The sequence below is a fragment of the Ursus arctos genome, unplaced genomic scaffold (genome assembly GCF_023065955.2).
Source record: "Ursus arctos isolate Adak ecotype North America unplaced genomic scaffold, UrsArc2.0 scaffold_1, whole genome shotgun sequence".
Taxonomy (NCBI): Eukaryota; Metazoa; Chordata; class Mammalia; order Carnivora; family Ursidae; genus Ursus; species Ursus arctos.
In genome coordinates, this window is record NW_026622763.1 from 102171438 (window position 1) to 102184383 (window position 12946).

Consider the following 12946-nt stretch of genomic DNA (forward strand, 5'->3'; position numbering starts at 1 on the left):
TGCATTTTTAAAAACCATAAGATTGTATTGCTTTATTACTATTTTTAATAACAGTTAATAAGAAAAGAGAGGAGACCGTCTGACCACCACAAAAGTGAGAGGGCAGTTCTACGGCCCTCTGGGAGTTCTCTGGGAACCCTCTGGGACAGCTGCAATATGAAATCCTAAATGTGCAAAAAACTCAGGAAAAAACAAGAAACATTTTGGGACACATTGTGGGACATTTACGTGAAAGGACACATTTATCGTATTCCAAGATAGTTTTTTATGATTTAATTTTCTTGGTATACATCTGAAGGTTAGAAATGAGAATAGAATTTAAAATATGCAAGTACTTTTATAATTAAAAATGTTTTCAAACATAAAAATGGATCTGTTTCCATAGTTATCATCTGAGCTGCCTTTCCCTGATGTTTGCTCAGCTCTCTGGCTCAGTTTCTTCCCCCACTCTCTTACTTGTGTTTTCTCTTCGGTTTTCAGTTGTGTATGCAACACTTTTAATTAGGGGCCCAATTTCAGTGGCCACTGACCTCTTCACTAACAAATCTATCCTCCCTTTTCATCCACTTCCAAACTTCTTCGTCCTCCCTTCCCTATCTCCTACTCTTTCCTAACCTTCTGTTCTTCCTGCTCCGTAGACAATCCTAGTCACCAAATTCAAGGGCAGTTTCCCCAGCCCCAGGCTCCTTGACAATCCTATAGATTTGGCATTGCCAATCAATTTCTTCCTCCCTCTGTTCTGAGACTGGCTCCTGCTCCTAACCTGGTCCTACCTGTAACTTTTCTCTCTGCCCACCAGCTGTGTGTTTTCCTCCCAAGAGCCTGCCTTACTTAGCTCCATACTTTTCCTTTCTGCAGTTGCTGGTTGTGGGTGATTCCCAATGATTTCAAAGATCTCTCTATGGATAACACTCAGATCTGTGTAGCTCAGACTCCTGAAACCTGTTGGGGCTGTTGCTGGAGGCAATTACATGGGCCTCTTCCTTAGTCTAGGCTGCCTCACAGAATGGTGACCTCCGACCATTTGGATTTATTATCCGGCAGCTCCTTGCTTCAAAAGAGACTGCTTTAGCAAACAAGGTGGAAGCTCTATCATCTTTGTGATCTAGCATTAGAAGTCACCTCCTTTCACTTTTGCCTTGTTCTATCAGTTATATATAACCACCCCAGGGGGGGAGGAATTACACTCTACCTCTAGAAAGGGTAGTGGCAAGGCTCTAGAAGAGTATGTTGAATGGACAATATCGGTGTTGCCATTTTTAGAAAAATACAATCTGTGGCAGTGGATCAACCAGTATTTGTTACATACTAAACTTGTTTCTGGCTAAACTCCTTCCTCCTTCCTCCCCCTCCCCAATGATCTATTATTATTAACTTCTCTGTTTCTATCAATGATACAACAAAGGTGAAACTTTGTTATTGTCCCTGACTAGAGTGGGCATCCGTCTATTGTTGTAACTTTAAAATCACCATTTGAAGAAGCATTGGAAAGAAAGAGTGAATACCAGAAGGGGAAGGCACCCTTTCAAAGAAGTAGATAATCAAGAATTGATTTGATTCTGTAGGTATTTACTGAGTGTCTACTGTATGTCAGGACAATGACAACTGCCAAGGATGTAAGGTCAAATACTCCTTCCTCCTCCTCCTCCTTCTCTTCTTCCCTTAGATTTGGTTCCTGCTCTCTAGAAGCTTTTACTTTGGGGCTAAAAATGTGGCTAAGGCACTCTGAAAAACAGTTTCACAGTTTCTGATAAAGTTAAGAACACCACATAACCACCAATCCCATTCTGAGGTATTTATCCAACTGAAATAAAAACCTATGTTCACACAAATACCTGCTTGTGAATATTTATAATGGCTTTATTAATAATCTCCCCAAAATGAAAACTCCCCAAATGTCCCCCAGCAGGGGAATGGATAAGCAAATACATAGAATGAAATGCTACTCGTGAATAGAAGAAGGAGAAGAGGAGGAGAAGGAGGAGGAGGAGAAAGAACTTGAACAAACAACAGTACGCTGAATCTCGAGTGCATTATGCTAAGTGAAAGAAGCCAGCCTCAACAGGCTACACACACACTGTTTTTTATTTATATGATATTATAAGGCAAAACTGTAAGGACAGAAAATATAACAGTGGTTTAGGGGCCAAGAGTGGGGGTTAGTGCTGACTACAAAGGATTTTTGAGGGAACTCTAGTGGATGGTAGGACTATTTTGTACTCCAGTTTTAATGGTATTACACACACCTGTATGCATTTGTCAAAAGTTGCAGAATGGTTACTAAAAATGCTGAATTTTACTGTTGAAAAATTATACCTTAATTATATACATATATTTAAATTATATCTTATGTATATAAATTTTACATATATAAAATAAAATAAAAGATATATAAAATTACAGGCACAGGTGGCATAGCATCAGAGAGGTGGAGGTGGCATGGCAAGCTGGTTGGGGACATGGGCTCAGTGATCAGTCATCCTGAGCTAGAAAGTCCTGGCTGAGATTTGGAGAAGGTAAGCTCTTCTTCCAGGTGCCTGGTTGGCTCTCTTAGTTCTCCAAAGTGCCATCGCCAGGATTACAAGAAAGCATGAAAATAAAGCCCTTAATGAGGTGGTTAGCATGTAACAAACATTAGTATTGGTTTTTTTCTTAAAAATAACAGCTCAAGGGGTGAGGTCTGTGGTCTAAGGGAGGGGATTAAAAAAAGCTTCGCAGAGGCAATAACATATGATTTAGGTTTTTAAAGATGAGCAGGAGTGATGCAGGTTGGCAGCAAGTGGAGTAAGAGTTGGGAAAGAGATTGTAACAAGAGGGAACAGCATGTGCAAAGGCTAAAACAGAATGGCATATTTGAGGACCTTTCTTTTTATTTAATTTTTTAAAAGATTTTATTTATTTATTTAGTAGAGGGTGGGGGAGAAGCAGCGGGAGAGTGACAAGCAGACTCAATTCTGAGTGTGGAGCCTGATGGGGGCTCAATTCCGTGACCTGAGCCGAAATCAATAATGGGACACCTAGTGTGCCTGGGTGGCTCAGTGAGTTAAGCATCTGCCTCCTAGGGTCCTGGCATTGAGTCCCACATCGGGCTCCCTGCTCAGCGGGGAGTCTGCTTCTCCCTCTCTTTTTGTCCCTCCCCTGCTCGTGCTCTCTCTTTCTCAAATAAATAAATAAAATCTTAAAAAAAAAAAAGAGAGTGGGACGCCTAACTGACTGAGCCATCCAGGCACCACTGAAGCCCTTTAAATATGGGCATATCTGAAGCAATAAGTTCAGGAGAAAAAGGAAGGGGAAGGGGATGATATGGATCTAGAGTTCAGCAGAATGAGATTGTGAAGGGTCCATTTGAGATTCTGCATTTCTAATAAGCTTCCAAGTTATGCTAATGGTACTGTTTCATTGGCCACATTTTAAGCAGCAAGGACATAGAGATCAAGGGAATAAAGTAGTGCAGAAAATAGGAGTGGTCAATCACTTTGAAGATGGGAAAGCACTAAGTCAAGATTGGGACTGAAAAACTCCAGTTATCAACTTGCCGGTTGAGGTATCTAACAGCAAGCATTAGAATAGAAGCCACATTGGAGTGGTTGATGATTGCTTGCCGGGTATGGAAATTGGGTAAGAGAGTATAAACAACTCTTTTGTGTGGTTTGGCTTCGAAAGAGAACAGAGAGGTAGGGAGGCAGTTGGAGGGAGAATTGTAGTTTTTACTATTAACTTTTAAGATGGAAGACATTCAAGTATTTTATTTTTACTTTTTAAAGTAAGCTCTATGTCCAACGTGGAGCTTGAATTCACAACCCCGAGATCAAGAGTTGCATGCTCTACCAGTTGAGCTAGCCAGGTGCCCCAACTTCTGAGTATTTTAAGAAACTGCTGAGAAGCTTCCGCGTGGCGCAGTCCATTAAGCGAGGGACTCGATCTCAGCTCGGGTCTTCATTTCAGGTTCCTGAGTTCAAGCCCCTCCTTGGGCTCCACCCTGGGTGCGGCGCCTACTTAAAAAAAAAAAAAAAAAAAGCCGTTCAGAAGGATCCTGTGAAAAAGAGAGAGGTTGGATACACAAAGAAGAATGGGATGACCTGAGAAGGGTTAAGCTTTGCCAGATATAGAAATAAAAATATAAGGTGTCCAGTTAAATCCGAATTCCAGAAAGACAAAGAGTAACTTTTCAGTGTAAATACGTCCCCAATATTTCCGGGCGTCCTGTATCTTATCTGGCAGCCCCTAGAAGGGGGATTTTTGGGCAAAAGGGTTATAGCCCGATATAGTACCAGAAGAGGGTCGGAGCTGTACAGTCCTTCTCAGCTGTCACATTTTAGGACTCTATAGAGTTCCCAGTTCTACCAGAACCGTTAACAAGTAGAGACACTGGTTTGAATTTCAGCTTTTGTCGTTTCCCCATTTTCTCTAGGATAGCAACCGGGCAGGAAAATGCTGGGTGAAAAGCTGTGGAAAAGTTCTAGTGTTGAAAATCAGCTCGTAAATGATGAAGAGCTTTTTGAACTGCGAACGGGCTCTGGATTGGGTGCATAGCACGGTGAGTCACAGGGCGTCTGGCCGGGTTCCAACTCTGGACACCAACTCTACTCAACTCAAGGGCAGGCAGGGAGCCCCATCCCAGCGACCCGCAAGCGCCTGCGCCCTGCCGCGGCCCCGCCCTCTCCCAGGCTGGCATCCGGGGCTCCGGCAGGGGCGTGTCGGGGTAGAGGGGCGGGAGGCAGCGGAAAGGAAGGATGTCGTGGGAGGCTGGATAAGCGGGTAGAGAGGCGAGGAGGGGCGGGGGCGGAGCAAGGGGCGTGACGGAACGAACGCGCTGTCACGTGATGTGCGTGGCGACGTGTCGGCCATCTTGTGTTGTTGAGGCTGAGGGCTGACTTGGGTTCTGAGAGACTCCCTGTCCCGGACCGCAGGTAACCAGCGACTCCGTCTCACTCCCCTGCCCGGCTTCGCCCCGCGCCCCGGTTCTGCCGTCTCCCGCCGCCCCACACGGAGCCGCCTGGGCCTCCCGCCTGTGCTCGCGTCCTCGCCGCTCCGGCCCGACCCGGCCCAGCCGCATGGACACCCACAGGCCGCCCCGGCAGCGGCCGCGGCCGGCTCGGGCGTCAGGCGAGGGGACAGGTCAGGTGCGGGGCCGGCGGTAGCCTCCTCCCCGGCGGGGGGCACGCTGGGCCCGGGCGCGTCTCGGCCGCCGAGCCGGGGAGCCCCCTTCTCCAGGGCCCGTTGGCATCGCGGTGGGAGTCGAGGAAGGGAAGAGGCTGGTGGGGTGGGCAGTGTCAGGCCGATTTGCTCAGGGCCAGAGGGTTTGCCTTCTACCTGCTCCCCGGGCCGGCCACCCGCCAGCCTTGCGGTGGCCGGGGTAACAGCTGCTTCGGCCAGACAGCTGCTCCTGCCAGCCTTCCTCCCCACACCTGGCCTCCGGGAGCTGCACCTTTGCCTTCCTGACCGAGCATCTGCACTGGGGATACTCCTTCTGTGGCGAAAGGACTGGGTCTGGACCAGGCCTGAGGCAAGGTGGAGCCATGATCTGAACCTGGGACCGAGGTTGGGAAAGTCGAGCCCGAGGCAGCTTTGGGACCCGAACATTCACGTCAGGTTGAAATGGGCATTAGTCTTTACGTGTCAGCAGTTTCCTACGAAGCACTTTGAATACTTCAGTTTTGTGACTGAAACATAAATCACATTTGTGTTTTCGACCACAGAAGGGTGTATGAAAGAAGCAGCTTGTATGATCGTGTTTGGGAAGCAGTAATGTTGATTTGCATTTATGTAGCCCTGTGTTTTGTTTTTTTCTTTCCCTGAAAGTCAAAGCACTTAAGCACACCTAGTTTCTCTAAGGAAGGTAAGTATTCCAATTAAATTTACAAGAAATTGAGGAGGGGGCCAGAAGCTATGAACAGTTTCTTATCCAGTGTTATGTATCTTGGATTATAGGCAGTTTGGATTCCCAGTGTTGTGTGCAGGGAAGATATTCTCTCCTGTAGTATTTCCTTTTTAGAGTCTAATGGCTTCTTAGATTTAAAACAGTTTTCTCTTGTCAGTCGTTTCTGTACATTAACTTTCACCCATCTAATATTTGCAGTTCTAGCCTTGCAGAGTTTGTTCATTTTGGTTAGAGCACATATGTGTTCTCTCATTCATTGATGATTTTATGTGTTTTACCAATTAGTGTACCAGATTTTGGAGTGTTCAGACTGGATGGAATATGTACTTTTATGTTGCATCAGATATTGACATCAGTAGAGGACACCAGGAAAAAAATTAAGAAGTTGTGTGTGTCTGGAAAAATGCCACACAATTCTTCCTTTACATTTAACACCAAGGAGTACACTGGTAATGGTAGTGATTTATTGGGAAAGAAAGGGCTTTACACCTTTTTTGTACTTGACAGAGCATTTTAGAATTTTGAGACTGAGGAGGCGGAAGGGACTATGTACTTCCATTCATTTATTCATTCATTCACACATTCATTTATTTGACATCTATTGAGACTACTACATTGTTGGGTGCTGGGAGCAAAACAGACCAAAAATTTCTTTCTCAGTGGAGCTCATTTCTACACAGATAAATAAAAGCTCAGGCAAAATATATAGTGTTGTGGTAAATGATGTGGAAAAAAAATGAGACAGGGAAATAGGATGATAGGGATTTGGGGGTTAATTTGGGGGGGGGGAGGGTGTTTATTTTAAGTAGAGTGCCCTGGGAAGGCTGCATAGAGAAGCTTATGTTTGAGAAAGGACCTGACACCAGTAAAGGAGCAATTCCTGTAGCTATCTGGAGAAGGAATGCTCCAGGCTAGGGAAGCTAAGGCAAAGATACCGAGGCAAAAACTGAAGTGGGAACAGGTCAGGTGCTGGGAAAAATATGGAGCTAGCTTAGCAGGGAGGCACAAGTGAGAGGGAGGCTAGTAGAACAAGTGTACCCTACTCATTGGTACTAAGATGAGAGAAGTTATTCAGTGACTTAGAAATTTTTTCCACACCTCTTGTGACTATTAGAAAGGGAGATCAGATTCTGGGGATTTGGGCATTCTGGCCCAAATCCCCTTCCCTCCATATGACACACACTCACTCCATTTTGGAAAAATTCAGGCTGCTCATATAACATGTCTCAGGATATTGTCATGAAATATCTTTCTTAAACGTTTTTAAATGAGATGGATGATAAACTGCCTAAAAGATTTCTCAAAAGGAATTGCTTTCAAAGAAGGGGATCTTTGGAATACTTCTGAATATTTGAAAATGTAGGGAAAATAATTTGCTTTTGAAGTTTAGACACATTAAGAAATATAACCTGGAAGAATGATTGAATCAGCATATTGATTTACATTATTCTTAATCTGATTAGTAAGAATTAAGAATTTCTCTTAATTCTGTTCTGTCCAGCCTAGTTTTCAATTTCTCAGGGTCTCTTCCACTAATTTGTTTGTATGTCTTTTATAATATTTTTACGTGTTTGAGTTTTTTTTTTTTTTTCTCTGCTTTTACTTTTCAGACTGGTTCTCCAATTCTTTGATACTTAATAGGCTTTTTTCTTTGGAACAATTTTTTTTCTGATTTCCTTCCAGCTTATCTCCATATGCTTATTACTGAGCTTTCAAAAATGTTTTCTTTCATTTTAATTCACCTGAGGAATTTAATATCTTGGTTTTGAAATGCTTTTGCTGGTGAGTCAAGTTGCATATATGAAAAATAATTTATCATAGCTTGCTTGAAACTCATGAGAAGAGAGGAATTACAACTTCAGGGTGTGAGTGGAGCTTCTTGTCTAAAAGGAGACATAGCAGTGATATGGATGAAGTGGTATTTTGACGAATTCCCTTTTTCCCTTTTGTTCCTTTGTTGAGTTTTTGAAATGACATTTCCATATTCTGTCTTTGATGTCATATCAGCCCATTCGTTCTCATGACTCTGCATTTTAATACTCCATTTTTTGTGTGTGTGTGTATGTGTGTGTATGTTGACTTTCACACTGGAAGATGACACTACTGATAGTGATTGTTGTCTGGGAGGACCTTTTGGGTGAAAAGATTATTATTGTCCCTTTTACCCTTGCCATTCTAAAAGATCTTTGATTTGTGCCATTTTCAAAGACTGACTTCATTTGTAGTTCTCTATTATACCCTGCTGATTAAATTTTCAGTACTTTCTGTTTTATTCTATTTCTTATAGATTATAGTGGGACCAGTCTCATTAGGTTGAATCTACAGCCTATGTTGGTGTTAATCCGGGTATATTAGAGGCAAGTTAAATGTCCATTTTCCTTCAGCAGTTTGAATTGCCTTAACATTATTTGGTCATCATTGTAAAATTCTGAACCCAAACCTTTTTTTCCCCTTTTAGCCCTCCTAGGTTTTTACGGTGATAAAGTTCTAGGATTTCCATTCATTTTTAATGTCCCGAAAAGTTACGTATTTTTAAAAACATAAGTAGATTTTCACTCCATAAGCAAGCTTACTTAGAGTCCTAATGTTTCTTGACCTGATTAGCATTTTTCATTTTTTAATGCTCTCAGGTGACTGAGAAATATAGATTAATTAATTATACAGGAGTGCAGAATGATACCTTTGTTGAATTGCTTATATATATATGTGTGTGTGTGTGTGTGTGTATGTACATATACACACACACACACACACACACACATATGCATATACATACACACATTTTTTTTTTTTTAAGTAAGCTCTGCGCCCAACTTGGGGCTTGAACTCATGACCCCAAGGTCAAGAGTTGTGTGCTCTACCAACTGAGCCAGCCAGGCACCCTGAATTGCCCATAATTTTTTGTGTGAGGTTGAGGGAGGAGATGGGGGAGGTTTGAAAAACAAAAGAATATTCCCTTAAGTGGCCACAATTAAGTTTATAAAAATATTTTCAACCTATTGTATACCTACCTACTTCAAGTAATTAAAGTACACAATATTATATTTTCTTGTTAACCACGGAGTTTCATTAACTACAAAGAACGTGAACTTAATTTATGCTTGTAATAGGAGATACTCCAGAGCTTATTCTCTTGAGTTAGGCCCAAAGAAGACCTTTTTTTTTTTTTTTTTAAAGATTTTATTTATTTATTTGACAGAGATAGTGACAGCCAGCGAGAGAGGGAACACAAGCAGGGGGAGTGGGAGAGGAAGAAGCAGGTATCCCCCAGAGAAGACTTTATTACCTAGTTCTCCCCTCTTTTCCTTCTGCCTGCCCTTATAAAAGTAGACTTAAGTGCATAAAGTTGATTGACCTTTTGGACATTATAATAACATGGCTACTTTTTTGCAAAATGAAATCAAAAGGCAGAAGTGGCTTACGTTGCTTTTTTGCTGTTAATAAAATTATCAACTTTAATTTGTAGTTATTGTTTTTTGACTCATAGCAGCATTCAAAGCATTATTTGATTTTAGCTGAGAAACCATTTGAAGCTACCATGTTTCAGTCCACTCCTTGTCACTTGAAATATCAACATCCTGTGGATTTTTAAGGTGTTGTCTCAGTAGAGCCTTAAAAGAGGGTTGTAATTTTGCATCTGAAAGCACGCCTGGAGCTTTGCTCCTTGGGCATTTTGGCAGTGGTTATATTTCTTGGGGTCACTGATTATTCGCATAGGATACATCCTGTATTACTGTGTTGCTGGCTTTCACTTTTCAGGTATGCTTAAAAATTAATACCATATCCCTGTAATGTGGTTTAGATTGAAAACCCTAAGTAATCACTTTCCTAAACCCTGTATTTCCTAAATGCTCATTTTTTAGCTTCATCTTAATCACTTAGAAGTTTTGTTAAAAACATGTATTTTTTAGTCCCACTCCAGAACTACTGAGAGAGACTCTTTAAATGTTAGGAAAGTGGAAGTTAGTTTATAAGCACACAATATGATTCTAGTATTTTAACCAGGTTTGGAACCATTTTCTGTTAAAACTATGCATGATAAGAAGCTGTGTTTTTAAAGTTTCCTAAGAGATTGATTATTGGGTCAATTATTTTAATACTTTTGTTATTTACAGTGTTAAAAGGACCTGAACAAAGTCTGCTCACATCTCCTGCTGTGAACCAGCAGAACTTTTGAACAGGTGAGTGTTGAAGGGAAGGACAGAGCTAAGGGCTTATGCAAACATAATTTTTGCATTTAAGGTTTTTGTCATGTTTTTTTTCCTGAGGTTAGGTAGTGACAGAAAAATTTCTTATGAACCATAAGAATAATCATGCCGTTTCTGCATTGATACTGGTATGGCATTTGTGTCTTATACTGTTTTAATGATTTTCTGATGGCACGAAACAGGAAGAAGAATGCTTTGGGGGCAGGAGTGAGGAGGTATCTTAAAGAACCCGAGGGCTGTTGGCTTTCATGAAGGACACCAACCAGAAACTGGGAAACATTCAGGAGCCAAGACAGTCCAGATAGTACTTACCTCCCTGCTGGCTAGTCAGTGTCCACTCTTGTCTCTTTTTAGCCTGCTTTATCTTTTCACAAGCTGGCCTTTTTCTGCTTTAATACGTGGGAAGAAAATCACCACCTTATTCCTGGAGCCACATATGAACGCAGGCTGTAGTGCCACTAGCCAACTGGTTACTAGCTGATTGTCCACGTTTTAAATTCCTGGGAGGGAAAATTTGGTTGGTTGAAGTTTGTCCAGTTCTCTGTCATTGCTCCAATTAGTATGGCCATAGGGTTGGAGTCTAGAAATACAAACATAGTTGAAAGATCCCTTTTCTAAGAGTGGGTGCAGGTCTCAGAGAAGGTGTAGTTTTGGCTCTTCTGGCAGAAGCCCACAGAACCTTCTGGATGTTTTTCCTTTCCTAGAAAAATTTCCTGTAGATAGGTTGGCAGTTTCAGTTTATTTGTCCTGAAGAGTTAAAATAGATGCATATCTTTTGGTCAGTGAAGCCCAGTAGGTCTCACCTAGCATCCTTGTTTGAACTTCCTAGTGCAACATTTTAACAAACGTTCTTGTTTTAGGGAGTTCAGAGGAGTGTTTGTGATAAAGGTTTAACAGATAAACGTAAGCAAGTGAGAGGTTTGATTTGTGGAAAAATTCATTAGTTATTTTTAATTTATTGCTTTTATAAATTTTAATTTCTGGGTACTTTTTTATAGTATTAAGCGCCCTTGAGTATTAGGAAGCCATGGAGAATTTGAAGGTTGGGACTTACTATATGAGATCATATATTCACATTATTTGAATGGTAGCTGGGATTTTTTCACTGTTGAGAAAGAATCAGTGAGATATAGTATAAACTTTTGTATTGACATGTTTTTGTATTCTAGAATTATTAGGTAATACTGAAGCAAGCTTTTTTTTTAATGGAGCATTTTGAAGCCCTGTTTATTTTTTTTAATAGCTTGTATGTACTTGGTGACATCTAATTACTTAATTTTTTTATGACTTAAATCTTGTTGGTATATTAGTATATTGAGATTTTTTTTTTTTTTTTTAAAGATTTTATTTATTTATTTGACAGAGACAGCCAGCGAGAGAGGGAACACAAGCAGGGGGAGTGGGAGAGGAAGAAGCAGGCTCACAGCGGAGGAGCCCGATGTGGGGCTCGATCCCACAACGCTGGGATCACGCCCTGAGCTGAAGGCAGATGCCTAACCGCTGTGCCACCCAGGCGCCCCAGTATATTGAGATTTTTGATGCAAAGCCTAGGGATTACTAATAAAAGTTATGTATTGTAGAGCGATGTATCCAATGACAGGCCACAGATGTGACTTCCTATGATACTTTTTTTCAGCCAGGGTTCCTTTAGCAGATTGCAGCTAAATTCATTTTTAAGGTAGGATAGCCTTCTCTTATATTGTGTGGTTTCTTTAATCTGGATTTTGTGGTAAGGTATATTCAGGCTTACTGAGTTAAGGCTTTGTGAGGTTTAAAAAGATTTCCGCATAATCTGTGTAAAACTTCCGCGGGCTCTGGGGATCCCTCTCTGAAAAACATTGGCTTGTGATGAGATTATCAGATGACATGGTAATGTTTATGGCATTGTAATTTTTCCTAGAATAGTTTACTGGTTGCTGATTTTGTTCTTCTTTCACCAAAAGGTGGAAAAATAGAAATGTTTACATGTTGTTCAGAAGCTTTGGGGAGAATGGCAGTTATAGCTTTTCTTCTTATAGTGATATTGTGGCCAGTATGTTCTTTGGGAACAGAGCTCCTTTTATTCAAGTTGTCCTGGGCCTGGAGGAAGTCTTGGGAACTTTGGTCTCTTCCGTATTGGTTCTTTGGTTGCAGTTACTGACAGGAATTGGCAGAGGTACTGTCCTGGTACTTGCTAATTGGTAAATCATGGCTCAGGCCTTGAAGACATATTTATATCCAGGGGCTCTCACGATTAGCTCCTAGGGAATTGAGATGGGATCACCCAAACCATGGTCAGTTGAGGGACTGGATGTGAAGCCATCCTGCAACATCAGTGGGTCAGAGAGCCTTAATTTGTATTTTGGAACCTGACACTCTTCTTTAGTCTTTTAAACTATTTATACCATTGTTTTGTTTATTTAAAGATTTTATTTATTTATTAGAGAGAGAGAGACAGAGCGCATGTGCACAAGCAGGAAGAGTGGCAGACAGGGAGAAGGTGGCTCCCTGCTGAGCATGAGGCGTTATGCGAGACTTGATCCTAGGACCCTGGGATTGTGACCTGAGCTCAAGGCAGATGCTTAACCGATTGAGCCACCCAGGCCACCATTATTGATGAAGTTTCTGATAGTGTGTTAGGAGAATCTATTCTCCCTACCTAGAGGACTTACTATATTGCTTAATTTAGTGATGCAGAGGGGTAGAAATTGAAGGATAGTGGAACAGAGTAGGAGATTGGGAAAAGGAGAAAAAGTGACTTCCACAAAATGAATTCCTCTGAAACTTGCAAGGAAATGGAGAAACAAGAAAAAGGTAATCAAGCAGTATTGAGCACTGTGTCATTACGTCGTGAAAAGTTTGTGGCCTTTTAAAGCAG

General features: G+C 41.5%; 1 protein-coding gene across 9 annotated transcripts in view; it reads left to right on the top strand.

The window, feature by feature from the left end:
- Positions 1-4798: 4798 nt before the first annotated feature.
- Positions 4799-12946, top strand: part of GIGYF2 (GRB10 interacting GYF protein 2) — a 140832-nt gene continuing 132684 nt past the window's right edge. For 5 of the 9 annotated variants that reach the window (XM_044380780.3, XM_026491687.4, XM_026491688.4 and 2 more), the window contains exons 1-2: positions 4808-4910; positions 9997-10062. The gene's annotated coding sequence lies outside the window, so the exon portion shown is untranslated. Of the gene's footprint in view, positions 4911-8168; positions 8239-9996; positions 10063-12946 lie in introns of all 9 variants that reach the window. The other 4 variants (XM_048214333.2, XM_048214334.2, XM_048214335.2 and 1 more) reach the window with 4 other exon arrangements.